Source organism: Danio rerio, chromosome 18, assembly GCF_052040795.2.
Source record: "Danio rerio strain M-AB ecotype USA chromosome 18, GRCz13ab, whole genome shotgun sequence".
Classification (NCBI taxonomy): Eukaryota; Metazoa; Chordata; class Actinopteri; order Cypriniformes; family Danionidae; genus Danio; species Danio rerio.
Window position 1 is genome coordinate 37,387,281 of NC_141038.1, and position 16,012 is coordinate 37,403,292.

General features: G+C 35.9%; 1 protein-coding gene and 1 long non-coding RNA gene across 5 annotated transcripts in view; one reads left to right on the forward strand and one right to left on the reverse strand.

Moving 5' to 3' along the window:
* The window catches only part of kcnab1a (potassium voltage-gated channel subfamily A regulatory beta subunit 1a), a 295,057-nt gene that overhangs the window by 95,601 nt on the left and 183,444 nt on the right, over positions 1-16,012 (forward strand). The window lies entirely within an intron of this gene.
* The window catches only part of LOC147832892 (uncharacterized), a 599,182-nt gene that overhangs the window by 12,506 nt on the left and 570,664 nt on the right, over positions 1-16,012 (reverse strand). The gene's annotated exons all lie outside the window — the stretch shown is intronic.

Sequence of the window (16,012 nt, forward strand, 5' to 3'; positions counted from 1 at the left end):
AAACAAGACTTGTTAGAGGTGAGCTGAGCTAATCGTAGACCTAAGGAAATGTTATTTTCTCTTTTTTATAGCATCATAGTTCTGACTTGCTTGTTGTGTGAGCAACATTTGTGCAAGTTGTAGATGTGTTTGTGAAGCAAATCATAACATGTTAAAGATACTGTATTTTGCCAAACTGACCAAAATGAATGAAATGACTCAAAGAAGAGTTGTTCATCTTGCTGAATGAGACTCAAAAGTCTTGCTCTATACAACAGCCCCCTGCTTACTCTGCCTTGGGATATTATATGGTTCTGATGGTATTACTGCAGACTATCTTGTTTCATTCTATTTTTATGTTAACCAAACATGACACATTTTAAAACCAATAATTGTTGCAGTGAATGTTCTTGAGTTATATATCCTAATAAGTGAAAAATACCTTACACTATCCCTTTTGAGCAATACAATCTTATTCCCCTGATGGCTTTTATATGGTTCTGAAGGTATTGCTGCAGTAGCTCCAGGTGTTGTTTTAACCCCCCCCTCCACCTCTCTCTTTCAGTATGCTACAGTACAGTGTGTTCCGTTTGCAGTAATTACACCCATGAGATTGCTCAGTGAGATCACACACACCTCTCGTTAGACTGTCCCTTTTACTCATTAGCACCCAAGCATGTGTGTATGGGAGAAATGATGAGGGTGTGTTTATGTGGGATGTGGATGACAGGCTCTCTGAATGCAAACATGATGAGTGATACACTCCAGTCTGCAGTGTGAGGAGATCAAGCTCTTTCAGCATCTGCCTGTTAGCTCTGTTCTCTTATGTCCATTGAGTCTATGGAAAAACACAGTTCTTTATGCATTCGGTAACAGTGTGAGAAGAAAAAATAAACTTTCTTTCTTCTTTCTTTTTTCCATCATCTCTCACAAACCGAGGCCAATGGGCATGATTATGCATTATTCCATTATATTATGCCGTTAGCTTGCAAACAAAACACTTCACACCACAATCACAGCTTTCAGGGAAAAACAATAGTTCCACCTGTCATCGCCTCTGGCCAAGCTTCTAAAACGCAAGTGGGGAGAGAAAAGGAAATTTTTTTGTCCATTTTATGACATAGTTTATTCCTAAATGCTGTTGTTTAAGGGTTTTTGTTTGCACTATTGCTCAACAGATTAAGGACTGGAAGGTTTTATTTATTTATTTATTTATTTATTTGTTTGTTTGTTTGTTTATTTATTTATTTATTTGTTATTTTTTGTTTTGTGTTTTAAAAATCTGCATTTATTTTATTAATAATAGTATACAATAATATTAATAGTATACAAATACTATACACTAAAAATAGTGATGCAAAATATCAGAAACATTGCAAAGGATGATGAACAAATGAATCTTTTTCAGTGAAAGGTTCACATCTATGGAATGCCTTGCCTGTTGATTTAAAGTTGCAATCAGAACTATTTTTTTTCTGTAAAGCTGAAAGAATAGTTGAAATCTTAACAGCAATGTAAAAATTAAGTAATATTCTTTCAGGTTGGCCTGAATTATTCAATTCAATTCAATTCACCTTTATTTGTATAGCTCTTTTACAATGTAGATTGTGTCAAAGCAGCTTTACATAGAAGATCATAGTACATTGAAACAGTGTCAGTCCAGTTTTCAGTGTTTAAGTTCAGTATAGCTCAGTTCAGTGTGGTTTAATAATCACTACTGAGAGTCTAAACACTGAAGAGCAAATCTGTCGATGCACAGCTCTACAGATCTAGAACCATGCAAGCCAGTGGCAACAGCAGTGAGGATCAAAAAGTGAAGAATTAAAAAACCTTGAAAAAAAACTGCCTCAGTTGGGCACGACCATTTCTCCTATGGCCAAACGTCTTGTGCAGAACTACAGTCTAGGCGCCAGAGGCTGGAGACTGCTGGACCTCAGCGAAGACTCTGGAGCATCACATGGATCAGTCTCATGCTCTCCACTCCCCCTTGACTATAACAGCAGCTGCTTAGGGTATGGCCTGGTCCAGGATTATGGAAACCTTGGATCCTCTCGTCGCTAGTCTTGGGTCGAATCAGTGGCGCTGTATGTTCATACTGTATGTAAACGAGATTCAAAAACCTGCGTGGAGCACATTCATGTATCATACCGCTAAGTGATACTGCTATCATACCACTGCACCGAGTGTATGCTTTGCTAAAAAGATAGGTCTTTAATCTAGTTTTGAACTGCGAGTGTGTGTCTGAGCCTCGGACATTATCAAGAAGGCTATTCCAGAGTTTAGGAGCCTTAAATGAGAAGGCTCGACCTTTTTTTACTCGACTTTGCTATTCTAAGTACTACCAGAAGCCCTGACTTTTGAGATCTTAAAATGCAGGTTGGATTGTAGCGAGACAGGAGGTTGGTTAGATAAACAGGAGCAAGATTGTTTAAAGCTTTATAAGAAGCAATATTATAAAATCAATACAAACTTAAAAGGCAGCCAGTGTAAGGAGGATAAAATTGGGGGGATATGATCATATTTTTCTAGACCTGCTAAGAACTCTGGCAGCTGCATTGATTACATTTCTCTTTAACCAGATTGACTTACATTTTATGTTTGTGGCTCTGTATATATTGAACATGTTTGTTGTATTGTGTTTTTTTCTTGTTTATTTAAAAAATAATAATGTAAAGCCTGACTAGGGACGAGGGCTGCAAATAAGCTTCATGCTATATGCTCTATTGTTATGGCAACTGTAATTATTTTTACAGGATACTTTAATGTAAATACATTTTTCAAGAACTGAATTGACATTTAAGGCAGGATGCACTGTAAAAAGATATCTGTTGATTATCAGTTTAGATTGATATTTTAGAAATGATGGGATGTGTTGGAAAAAAAATGCACTGAGTGTGTTTACTAGCAACATTAGTAGCTAAAAAATGCAATCCAATTTAGTTTTTTTCTTGGTGTGGCGGTTAAAGGGTTAAACAGAAACTTTTCAAACAGAGTTTTGGTGCACCTCAAACTGCTCTGCATATAAACCAATCTGCAGCCTGTAGGCAATTCCAGATAGCCAATCAGCTGTCACGGTCCAATTTTGCATGCATTTGATTTGTGTTGGTTTTGCTGTTGTGAGATTCATTCATGGTAGCCTCCGGCTATTCTATCAGTCTGTTTGTAATCATGTGGTGCTACACTGAATTTTGCCGAAGGAAACCGTGACGTTATGTTTCAGCATTCCTGATACATCTTGCCAAATGGTCTGACAAGCAAAATGCTGTTTGAAGAAACATGCGTTGAATACTTCCGTTTGAATTTAAGAGTTTAAGACACTGATTAACAGTAATCTTCTCATGCTGGCTACCTCTCTTCTACTCCCCATTCATACATTATTCACTCACAAAGCAGAAAAAAACGTTTAATGTTTTGCTTCAACAAAAAAATAGAATAATTTCTAATTATCAGTAATTTTCCGATTGTAGTAAAAACTACGTGTTAACAATTAATGTAATGTTAAATGTAAGGACATTTCGTTACCTTGGAATTATAATTTTCTATCTGCATTCTCAAGGTTTTGAGATATTGAGCTTTAAAGTTTTTGCATTCCAAAGAAAACAGTATGTGTGTAACATTAAAAAAAAAAAGTCTTTAAATGAAAACAACTTAAAAAAAAAAAAACATCCCAAATCATAAATAAGTTGTCATTTAATAAGAATATGTCAATAACTCAATTTTGACAAAAATGTCAGATAGAAACTTATAATTCTAAGGTGACAATTTGTACAATAAAGACACCCTTGGACACCCTCAACCTACAAATTGTGATCTCATAGAAATAGAATTCAAGAACATAAATGGAAGATCAAATTGTCCTGCATAATATAATAATAATTAATAATGCTCAGTTTGATCAATGATATGATTATCACACAAATTCCCTTGTATTTGAATTATTAAGTTTTATGAATTTAGTCAAAACAAGATGAATTGTGATTAAACATGTTTAAATATGTGAATAATTATATTACCATTGTGAACAACAGTTGTTGTCAATTACAGTAATTACATCAGTTACACTAATAATACCTGAATAAAAGTGAAACTTTTTGTGAGGCATCCATTGCCAGAGAGATTGTGCTTAAAGAATCAATGCCATTAAAGAGTGAGTGAGGACCTGAGATAAAGAGAGAAATGGTCTCAGGGGGAGATAATGAAGTTATGCAAGGTCAAGCAACAGGTAATTGGAAAAACGCCCAAGGCTATGTGTCGTCTGCCTTTAGAGGTCTTTCTGGCTGTGCTAATGCTTTATACATTGTCCAACACTACAGTCTTCTTTTGAGTGCAGTAATGAAAACAAACTACTTTTCACTATACGCAGAATCACACCTTTATTCTCAGACACTTGGGGTTATACTAGGCATGGGTCGGTTTTAGATTCTGATGGTATGACCTTAGAAAAAAATATCACAGTATCACAGTTTTACAGAATTATGATTATTGCTCTAAAATGTATTCTTTTTAAAGGTTTGTAAAAAAAAAAATAAACAAACTTTTTTCCGCTTTGAACACAATAAATTTTATTTTGAGAAACTTTTTTTGAGAAATATTTTGCAACAGTAAACGTCGGGTTTAACAATTGATATGAATCACTGACTTCTGCTGTCTTAATTTTTTTCAAAAACAGTGATTTATTTCAACTTGAAATGATCCTTGAGTGATCCTACTTGTTCCAACCCAGATCCCACAGTCTAAAGCAGGGGTGCTCAATCCTGTTCCTAGAGATCTACCTTCCTGTACAGTTTAGCTCCTACCCTGATCAAACCCACCTGAACCAATTAATTAGGACCTAAAATCCACTTGATAATAACAGACAGGTGTGTTTGATAAGGGTTGCAACTGAAATCTGCTGGAAGGTAGATCTCCAGGAACAGGACTGACCATGTCTGGTCTAAAGGCATGTGGTATTTGTGCCGTCAAACTGGTGAGGCTCATCAAATGGCAATAAAATGTTTACAAAGCAATTTAATACTTTCGAAAATCATGATCAATATATATATATATATATATATATATATATATATATATATATATATATATATATATATATATATATATATATATATATATATATATATATCCATGCCTAATATGAAGGTGATTAATGTTTTATAAATTGATAAAATTTTGGTACTTGTGATGCCGCTAGCCCAGACTCTGTTGTGTACATGATGATTTTATATAAAATTCACTTTAATGTGTGATATGCCTAAAAAAAGGTCATAAATGAATATTTTCTCAATTCAAATGAGTTGCAGATTGTACCCGAAAGTAGTATTCCATACGTCACCGATATGTCATGACTTTACAAGCGGATAGATGAATTGGGCAAGCAAAATTGTGTGAATGAGTGCGTATAGGTGTTTCCTAGTACGGGGTATAGTTGGAATAGTTGGTGGTTCATTCTGCTGTGGTGAGCACTGAAATAGAGACTAAGCCAAAAGAAAATGAATGAATGAATGCCATTTGTGCAGTAGTTATAATAGATACAGTGTTGGATGCCATATGAGAACATCAAGACATGTTAGACTATCTCTTTTTCAATGCTTAATGAGGTGCCAGGGGTTTAAACATCCTTGACTCTGTTAGTCTGAGTGAAATGCTAATCTGTAGTTCGCTGAAGTGAAGAAGAAGATTTGCTTTTGCTGCTACACAGAGAAATGCAGTCTCCATTCGCTGCTTTGCATCCTTTTACATGAAGTGAATTTGTTCATGCATGTCCTAAGGCACAGTGTTTGTGTGTGTATAAATGGGTTAGGTGTTCTTAGAGAGCAGTTGAGTGAGTGTCTATCTGTCCTCCCACACTGCGGAGATCTGCGAGAGATATTCTGGCCAGCCTTCGCTCTTTTTCACCTCATTTTACATCACATCATCTAAATGCATTCTTTCCCACACATACACACAGCAGAAATACAAAACTGTGCCTTGAGATTTAGGTTTGCTTGCATTATTGAAATGTTTTTTTAATGGTCAAATTTGATTGTAGCAAGTACAATTTATTCCTCTAGTGGGCAGTATAGAGTTTATTTATGCTCTTTTCCCATAAAATTTTTATTAAATCATAAACACCCGGTGATTTGTTTACAAGACTGGGAACAGATTAGTGCTGTGGAAATATAGCCAGCAAAAGGCTAATTAGTTTCAACTGTTTTAGCCTCATTTGTATTAAAATTGGATTCTCGTTTGGTCTGTTTTAAAGATAGTCCAAACCATTAAAAAGCACTTGCTCTGCATGTTGTCAGATCATCATGATCAATATTTTCTGATATAATGCACAATAATCTGCTGTTTAAGCAGTCAGTAATTGGACACACAGTATACCCCACTGATCCCTGTAGATTTGTGAATTCAGATAAGTCAATTGTGCAAAAAGCAGGAGCTTTTTTAATTATTCAAGCTTCAAAATATTCTCAGTAATCTCATTAGTTTAGTCAAGCAGTGAGGTATGGGTGTCTGGAAAAAACAGGCTTTCAGACATCAGGGACAGACGGCATCCATGCAGGGTTATGCAATGTGTCCCCTCTAAGGTTTATTTTGTGTCCGTCAAATTGTCATGCGTACAGTATATTGACATACATTTAGTCAATATGTCAATGTGTTTTATCGGTCAAACAGAAATGTTACAAAACAACTGCCACAGTGATTTGCTATGGATTTTTTTTCATGCATCAAAGCTGATTTATGAGTGCATACATTCACTTTTCATATATTCACATCAAAGAAGGAAGGTTGGTAAATCTGACTCGTGTCATGTTCAGATTCATTGAATGTGTCTTTGTATGGTCTTGCTCTGACTGTGTAGCTTGTAACAACCTTGAGAGAAAAATGGACTTAATAAATATTGACTTGTTAAACATGAGATCAATGTGAACACCACTAAGGGTGTTAGTACATTTGCCATCATTTTTCATTGCCATTACCATGCATCTTTTAAAAAATTTATATATATATATATATATATATATATATATATATATATATATATATATATATATATATATATATATATATATATATTAGTTAACACACAGGAGAAATGTTTATGTTGCTGATTTAGCTTATTCCAATTTAACTTCCCCAGTGTGATTACTATACTCTAAACGATACTCCAGAAGGTGTGCTAGTACACTATAATAATGATTTTTGCTTTAGCAGCAATTACTTTAAACTTAAAAGTTAAAAACTTAAACTATTCTATTATTCTGACGTGTCAAGATGTTTTTGGTAACACTTTAATTGAAAGGAGTGCTCATAACACTGTCATGAAAACTTTACAATCATAATATGGCATGTCATAAATGAGATCATATATTCAGTCACCAAAATCTTTAGACGAAAGATTGATGTGACTATTTTCAATTACATAAGGTACCTTTTACAGCATCGATAATGTAAATTTTTTTTAATCTAGTTAACAACTAAACAAAAGTAAATATTCTATTTGACTGAGGTGAAGTTGGTTTTATGTTCACAATGGTTCATTTTTGAACAATGACAACCTGTGACATGCTCCTTACAGTATATTGTTTACCATGCTACTCTGAATATTCGGTCTGAAATATGTAAGTATGGCTTAGTAATAAGAATAATTCCTGCACCCTGCCGGCCAACCACTAAGCATTCAGTAGTTGCTTTAGGAAAGAGCGTGTGAGAGACCAGGCAATTCTTGTGAGAGATTGTGAGAGACCAGCAATCCTTCCATGCATGAAATATTGCACATTATGACAAGTCTTTCAGATGAGACGTTAAACTGAGATCCTGACTCTCTATGGTCATTAAAAATCCCATGACAATTCTCGTAAAGAGTAAGGGTGTAACCCTAGTGTCCTGGCCAAATTATTTTGGCGCCGTTGTCCTATGGCTGCCGTCACATCATTCAAGTGGATGCTGCACACTGGTGGTAGAGTGGGGAGACCCCCCTCATAATTGTGAATGGCTTTGGGTGTATGGCCATACATGATACATGCGCTATATAAATATACATTACATTACATTACATTACATTAGAAGATTTGCTTGCTACAAAACTTAAAGCGTACTACATATAATATAGTTTTTGTTCGCAATTGTAGTATTTTAAAGTACTGTAAGGTTTTCTAACTGGTGAATGACACGATCTAGTGGGTTGTCTACTGTCATCTTTAAGGTGCACGCCTTCATGTTTTAGAAGGCATGGCTTTGGACGACAGGGGAGGGACTGTGTTTTAAAGATATTATGCTAACCAGTTAGCATTTTGTTTGAGATGTCTTTGTCGTGGCAATTTAAATTAACCAAGACAACACAACCATGTTTAATTATCATGAGGCCATTACAACAGTGTTATACATTTTAGAACACCATTGTTAATGTTTTTCTTGACCTCAACTACAAATTGAGTTTGTCATAAAATGTTATTAAATATGAATGACATTCATTCATTCATTTTCTTTTCGGCTTAGTCCCTTTATTAATCCGGCGTTGCCACAGCGGAATGAACCGCCAACTTATCCACCACATATTATACGCAGCGGATGCCCTTCCAGCTGCAACCCATCTCTGGGAAACATCCATACACACTCATACACTACGGACAACTTAGCCTACCCAAATTACCTGTACCGCATGTCTTTGGACTGTGGGGGAACCTATAGCACCCAGAGGAAACCCACACGAACGCTGGGAGAACATGCAATCTCCACACAGGACTGAAACTGACCCAGCCGAGGCTCAAACCAGTGACCTTCTTGCTTTGAGGCAACAGCACTACCCACTGCTCCACTGTGTTGCCTATGAATGGTACTATTATACAATTATTTGATGAGTATTGACATATGTAAAGAGAAATTTGAATGTTGAATTCAGTTTGTTCTACTGAAAGAAATGCTCGTATGAGGAAACCATATTGAAATGCACGATTTTTAAGGTTTTATACATTAATCAACATTTGAACAGGATTAAAAAAATGTTTATAAATGTTATTCTAAGACAAGATTGTTCAAAATTATGACAACTATAGAACACCCAATCTTGTCTTAATATGTGAAGTGAGACGCAGAGAATGGTCAGGCAATCACAGTCAACACAGGGGCAAACAGATGTATACAGGGAATCCAGAGATGTGGTCAAAACACAGGCGAATGGTAAAAAGGCAGGCAGCATACAATGTAAAAAACAAAACAAGGGTCAAAAACACGGCAAAGAAAGGCAAGGGAAATGCAACGTAATGTTCACAGTGACAGTTTAACAAGACTCAACAATGTGTGTGTGTTTGAGAGGTGTAAAAATAGTCTGTATAATTAGTCCTAAACAGCTTCAGCTGTGTCTGCAATCATAAGGGATCTAGGCCAGGTGTGTGAGTGAAGTGCATGACTGGAACTTGTAGTCCATATACTGGTGGATTTGTAGTCCTTTAGCGATCTGTGTGTTTACCAGCAATCTACAAGGATAAGATCACTGGTGATTGTGACATGGGATAATATTTGTAAACTTTTTGATCCTGTTCAAAATTATGAAAAAATACAGTAGTCAACATTGGAACAGGAACAGAAAACTTATTTTACTAACTTATTTTACTTACTTATCTTACTCTCTATATATTATCCTAAGGCAAGATTGGGTGTTGTTCAATAGTTTTAGGACAACTTTAATCAAATGTTTTTGAACCACTTTAAATATTATCTGCTGCGTTTTGTCATAATTTTGAAAAATCAATCTACTGATTTATCATTTAAAACTTTACACTTTCAAGCTTTTTATGAATTTATTAAACTCTTAGAAAAAAATAATTCCACTTTTTATCATGGTTTTATGCAAGTACATTTTCATTATGGTTTCAAATTCTTGAAATCACAGCATATTTGCCAATCTGTAAACATCGTTAACCCCCATAAAAAATCACCATGGCAAATAAACGGATATTTCCTGTGGGAAAATTCTATTAAACGTCCCCATTTAAATTTCTTGTACACATTTCCCATGAGTCAGTTTACTGAACATGCCTTTTCAACCAATCAGAATATATTCTCCTTGTTACATTACACCAAAAGTCAAACAGTCAGTCCTGTGGGGTCAGAGACAGGATAGAGGGATCTCGTCACACAGTGCTGCCATGTCTCTCATGCAGTAACTCAAGGCTGCGTCTATTGCCTTCCATGGTGATTATCACTGCATTACAGGTACTGATGCAGAACAAAAGCTATTGTACTATTGTAGAACGTCTCTCAGTGTTTGTTAGAGAATTACAGCTCCTACACAATTCAAAAGGAGTCATCAATTACACACACACACCAATACTAAAGAATGATTTATAGTCTGGATTGGTCTGATGTGCCTTTTTATGGTGCCTTTTACAGTGGTAAACACCATGTATGGATAATGTAACTTATGTGTAATTTTGTCCTTGTATCACATGTAGAAACACTAGAATTCTCTGAATCTTAAGACATACTCAGGAATTGTACTTTACTAAGTAGTTTTAAAATGTTTGTACTTACTCTTTTACTTAAATACATTTTTGGTGCTGTATACTTTTACTTTATTATTTTACTTCAACCTGCAGTCGCTACGATATGTTAGAATAATCAGTCCTGTGTTTCCAGTCCAATCAAATCATGAACTAAAAAATCACAGCAAACAGACTTCAAGACACAGATGCTTTAACCATGATGCCAACTGCTTGCAGCAACAGAAGTGTTAACAAATCACAGCTAGATTTTTGACACTTAGGTTACACAGATTTCACTAAAGATGTACATGCATCACTCTGCTTTCTGCTGACTTATACTTATAACAACAAATAATATGACTTGCACTTAGAAACACTCTTAAAAAGAAAACTTCATTTTATATTTTGGTGGAATACTTTACACCATGTAACACTCACTACTCCCTACTTTTGAGCATGAAAGGGCTACTTTTTTTTACTTTTTCCATATTTCAAGAAGTATTTAGAACACATATTCTTACTTGTCTTGCACTCAATGTTTTGGCAAGTAATAATAGTACTTTTACTTGAATACTCCTTCCAGAAGTGCTGTTTGAAGATGTTGACACCACCTATAACAATAGTGGCATTTAGATGAACATTAGATTAAATGTTTTGCAGAAAAGAAAAAAAAACTGTTAAAAATCTCTGTATTTTATCCCTCATGACAAGCCACACCATTGAGCACTTTGTACAGTATAATAATTTGAGCAAACAGCCAGGGCTCATTGTATACTTACAACCAGGTCAAAGTTAGCCATGCACATGACCACAGGTTTGATATGGCTTAAAATCATATTATGTCACTGTATCGTATGCCACAGATTTTGCAAATATCTAGTGTCATGAAATTGTTATTTTTAGTCATCAGCTGATGGATTCACACATATGTATCCCCACAATCGAGTTCACCATGATTATGGTGTTTAGTGCCTCTAATACCTGTTTGACATGCATAACATGCATTCTTTTATCCATTATGGTTAAAACTGATGACTACTATGTCAAAGGGTGAAAAGTGTTGTCTAGCAACATAGAATGATAAAATATAGGAGGCGTGAAAATAAAGAGTGAAAAAAGGTGTTGTAAAGTTAAACTGACATGAGGGTGCTTATACTACAAATCTCCAGCTTTTAACAGTTTTTAACAAAGGGGGGTTGTAAATAGCACAATTTTAGTCAAATATAATGACTGGGACTTAAATTTAAGTCTTAGGGTGCTTTCACACCTGTGAATCGATTCAGTTGTTCCGAAACAGAGATTAGAATTGTTACATTGTTGCTCTTTGCTCTTGGAGCGGTTCGCTTTCACACTGCAAAGTTTCTAATCGGACCAAAAGAGCTAAAACAAGTCACGTGCAAGTAAACTCTCCTCACATTGGTCAGAGTGTCAGGGTTTATTTTGCAGCGTCCCGCTCAGCTGTCAGGAGAGGTGGTGGTTTGGTGGTGATTGACAGGGTGCGCGCGCGTGACGTGTCTGATGAGAGACACGGTGGGGAGGGGTGAGAAGGGTGCGCAATGATGTTTATTTGAGGACTGGGAGAGAGACACGAGATTACCGGGAGATCATCACTCGTTTGCCGGCATCCGGAGACTCGCGAAACTTCCCGCCCTACTCATAATTCTCTCTTCATATAGCCGTAAGCCTATTACATATCCATAAAACACTGTGATATAACCGCGCCTGGATCGGATCGCATTCTCACTGCAATCAAACCGCTCCAGGGTTCGTTTCAATCGAGCCGAGACCACCTCATTCAAGCGATCTCGGAGCGATTACTTTGGCGCGGAACAGAGCGCGATTGCCCTGTTCACATATGCCAATCGAACCGCGCTAACTGGGCAAACGAGACACGTTCCGAAACAAAATTGTAGGTGTGAAAGCATCCTTATATTAAAAGACTTATATAATATTATAATATATTATGACAAAAGTCTTGTCATCAATCCCAGTTGTAGGTGAAACAAATGACTTCTAGTTGATCATTTGGAAAAGTGTCAGAAGGTAGATTTTTTCATTGAATCTTCTGTTGAACTGCATCCTTATCATCACAAATATTGCAGAAGACCTATTCGAACCTGCATGGACCCAAGATACTCACAGAAATCAGTTAAGTTTGGTGAAGGAAAAATCATGGTTTGTGGTTACATTCAGTATGGGGCGTGCAAAAGATCTGCAGAGTGGATGGCAAAAGCCTGAGATATCAAGGCATTTGTGCTGCACATTACACTGCAAACCACAGGAGAAGACAAACTCTTCAGCAGGATGGCGCTCCTCATACTTCAGCCTCCACGTCAAAGTTCCTAAAAGCAAAGAAGGTCAATGTTCTCCAGGATTGGTCAGCCCAGTCACCAGACATGAACATTATTGAGCATGTCTGGGGTAAGATGGAGGAAGCATTGAAGATGAATCCAAAAAAGCTTGATGAACTTTGGGAGTCCTGCAAGAACACTTTTATCTTTGCCATTCCAGATTACTGAATTAATTAATTCATTAATTAAGTTATTTGAATCATTACTGAGATGTGTGGATGCAGTCTCCCAAGCTCATAGGAGCCATACACAATATTAATTCTTTTTTAAATTCTATACTGTACATAATTTCTGTTAGGTGTCAAGATTTTTGTCTAAGCAAAGTCAGACCTTACTGTCCTAACTATATAATTATAAATTAAGGCATGATCATATTTAATTTTGATAAAATAAGACTAATCTAGAGGTCTTTGCCATTCATATAAGTCACTTCTGATACCAAATGATCAACTAGAAAGTTATCAAGTTATCATTTGTTGTGCCTAAAACATGTATGGCGACAAGACTTTTGTCAGGTAGTGGAAATTGTAGTTCAAATATTTACCAGTTAAAGCGAACCTGTCAGGAAACTTTGAACTGTTTTAACTACTAAAAATAAGCTGCAAACAACCTTTGGTTTAGGCTGATTTTGTTTGAAATGTCTTCAGACTAGTTACTGCTTTGATTTCGCTTGAGAAATTTAAGTGGTTTAATGCTGCAAGCCAGTGCTCATATGTGAGTGCCAAAACGTTTTCTGAGTGCAGTATGTCCCCAAAAACCATTTGGAAGAAGAAAAAAAACACACACACAAAAAAGAAAAACTGGGACAACATTGAGGTCGTTGGCCTGTGTAGTAATTGTTCTGTGATTCGTGGGGGCTGCAAAAATTGGATTTCAGAAATTAAATGTGCTGTGATGCTGCTTGTTCACGTTAAATTTTTCTCAGTTATCACACTTAGTCCTGAAGAAGAGCAAGAGGGCGAGAAACTGAGATCCAATTTGAAGCTTAGTTGACTATTACAGAGCAATAAAACAGATGCAATATCTTCTACTGAGAAGAAAAAAATGAGCCTTTTATGGAAACAATTTCATGGAAACATATTCCGCTGGATGTGGTTTCCATAGACACCACAGAGTACTGTGTTTCAAGACACACTGTAATGTCATAGAGCTTCTTGTTTTAATGAGCAACTTTGGCAAATAGTCTCAATCATAATTTTTTTACTGTTCAACTAATCAGTATTGATTCAATTCTCACAGTTAAAGTGTAAAGATCTAAGAATGAGTGTGTGAAATTCATGCTGCTTTTATTGATCAGAAATACAATGCTTCTGGTGATAAGAGGTGGAAGAAGCATGAAGATTTGGGTTTAGAGAATGTTGACAGGTAATACTTTGACTAGAAAAAGAGGGATTTTTATTTCTTTTTTCCCCATAAATCTCATTTCCTAAAATTTAGTAACAGTAGTATTCACCTTGACAGGGACTCTTTTTTTCACAGAGAACTTTAGGTAAGGCTGAGAATACTATACAGGATAAGAGAGTCATATTCCAGATATAAGAGAGTAATTCCAGATCAGAAGCTTCAATTAGGACTTTAGCAGTCAAGCAGAGGTCAACTGGTTTTAAAGGGAATTAAATGCACCACAGACTATTGCATGCCCAGAGTGAAGCATAGGGGTTGGTCAGTGATAGTTTATATATATATATATATATATATATATATATATATATATATATATATATATATATATATATATATATATGTGTATGTGTGTGTGTGTGTGTGTGTGTGTGTGTGTGTATGTATGTATCTCAGTTTCTCAGAGCAAACAAACCACAATTGTTTGCTATTAGATATTTACATACTAGAAAACAGTTCTCAGAATGACACTTCATGATGTGCGAGAATCCAGAATTTTGATTCATTAGAGCAGCTTTTCTCTTTCTCCCACTGTTTCCTTTTGCTTGGTCTACTTACAGTTTGTGTTGTTGCTTGATTTGATGCAAGATTTTCAGGGTCTTTTCCACCTACTCTTCTCCGCACGTTCTGTTGTTTGGTGGGATGTGCTGTGCCCATGTGAGAGCATGTGCAGGTGTCTGTGGTTTCTGAGTGTAATTGCTGCATAAACGTTTCAGAATGTAAATGTTCAGTGAACCACGTCGATGTCCTTCAAAAGATTCCCTGAATCAGCACATCACACACAGAACTTTAAATAGGTGGTCACACTTCAGATAACACAACAATTATTGTTTCTAGGGTTCAAGGGCTTATATAATAATAATAATAATAATAATAATAATAATAATAATAATAAATATAATAATAATAATAATAATAGGAAGAAGAAGAAGAATTAGAAAACCAAATGTGAATAAAATGTCCCTCTTATGTAGCTATACTCCACTTTCCTCCAATAAAGAAAACACTGCCTTATTAGTTTTGCCACAGGATCATTGTTGCTGATTAGGTAAACAAACAAACAAACAAACAAATAAACAAATAAACAAACAAACCAAACAAAGAAAAACAGACCTATGTTTTTATGCTGGTACAGTGTTCCCAGAGATACCACTTGTTGTTTATTTTGCTTATATAGCTTTGGTATAAGAAACTATAGAATGTGGGTGTTTCCAGCACTGATGGTTGGACTCTCAGTGCTGGTTTGTGCACGAAGAGCATAAACAATGCTGTGCAAAAAAAATTGGCAGTTTATTCTGATGTGGTGACCCCTGATAAAAAATGGAAAATGAGTGATATGTAACTATTTAAACCTAAAATTACACACTTCACCTTTAAAAGGCTTGGATGTAATTTTAATCACCTCACTGGTCACTGATACAATAAGCTAAAACAGATCTTTTAACAGCTTTCAAATGAGCTTTTGTTGTTTGCAGTCTTACCACAAAAAAGAGTGTTGAGCACTTGTGTGCACAGGTGCACAAATCATTATGCTTTACAGTAGCGAAGAGAGACCGCGATAAGCTGAAAAAGAAAGAGAGGCAGGCAGATAAAGGGAGAGTGTGCGAGAGAGAGAAAGAGAGAGAGAGAGAGAGAGAGAGAGAGTGCTTTAAACAGACGTGGACGCTTGCCTGCTGCTCATTCCCCCTGAGCTGTAGGGCAGATGAAGCATCACTGCTGAGCTCACCAAAAAACAGATCTAAAGAGAGCAGAGAGTCAACAGAGAAAGAAAAAAAGCAGGGCAGAAGCTCATTAGTAACAAATGATCATCAGCTG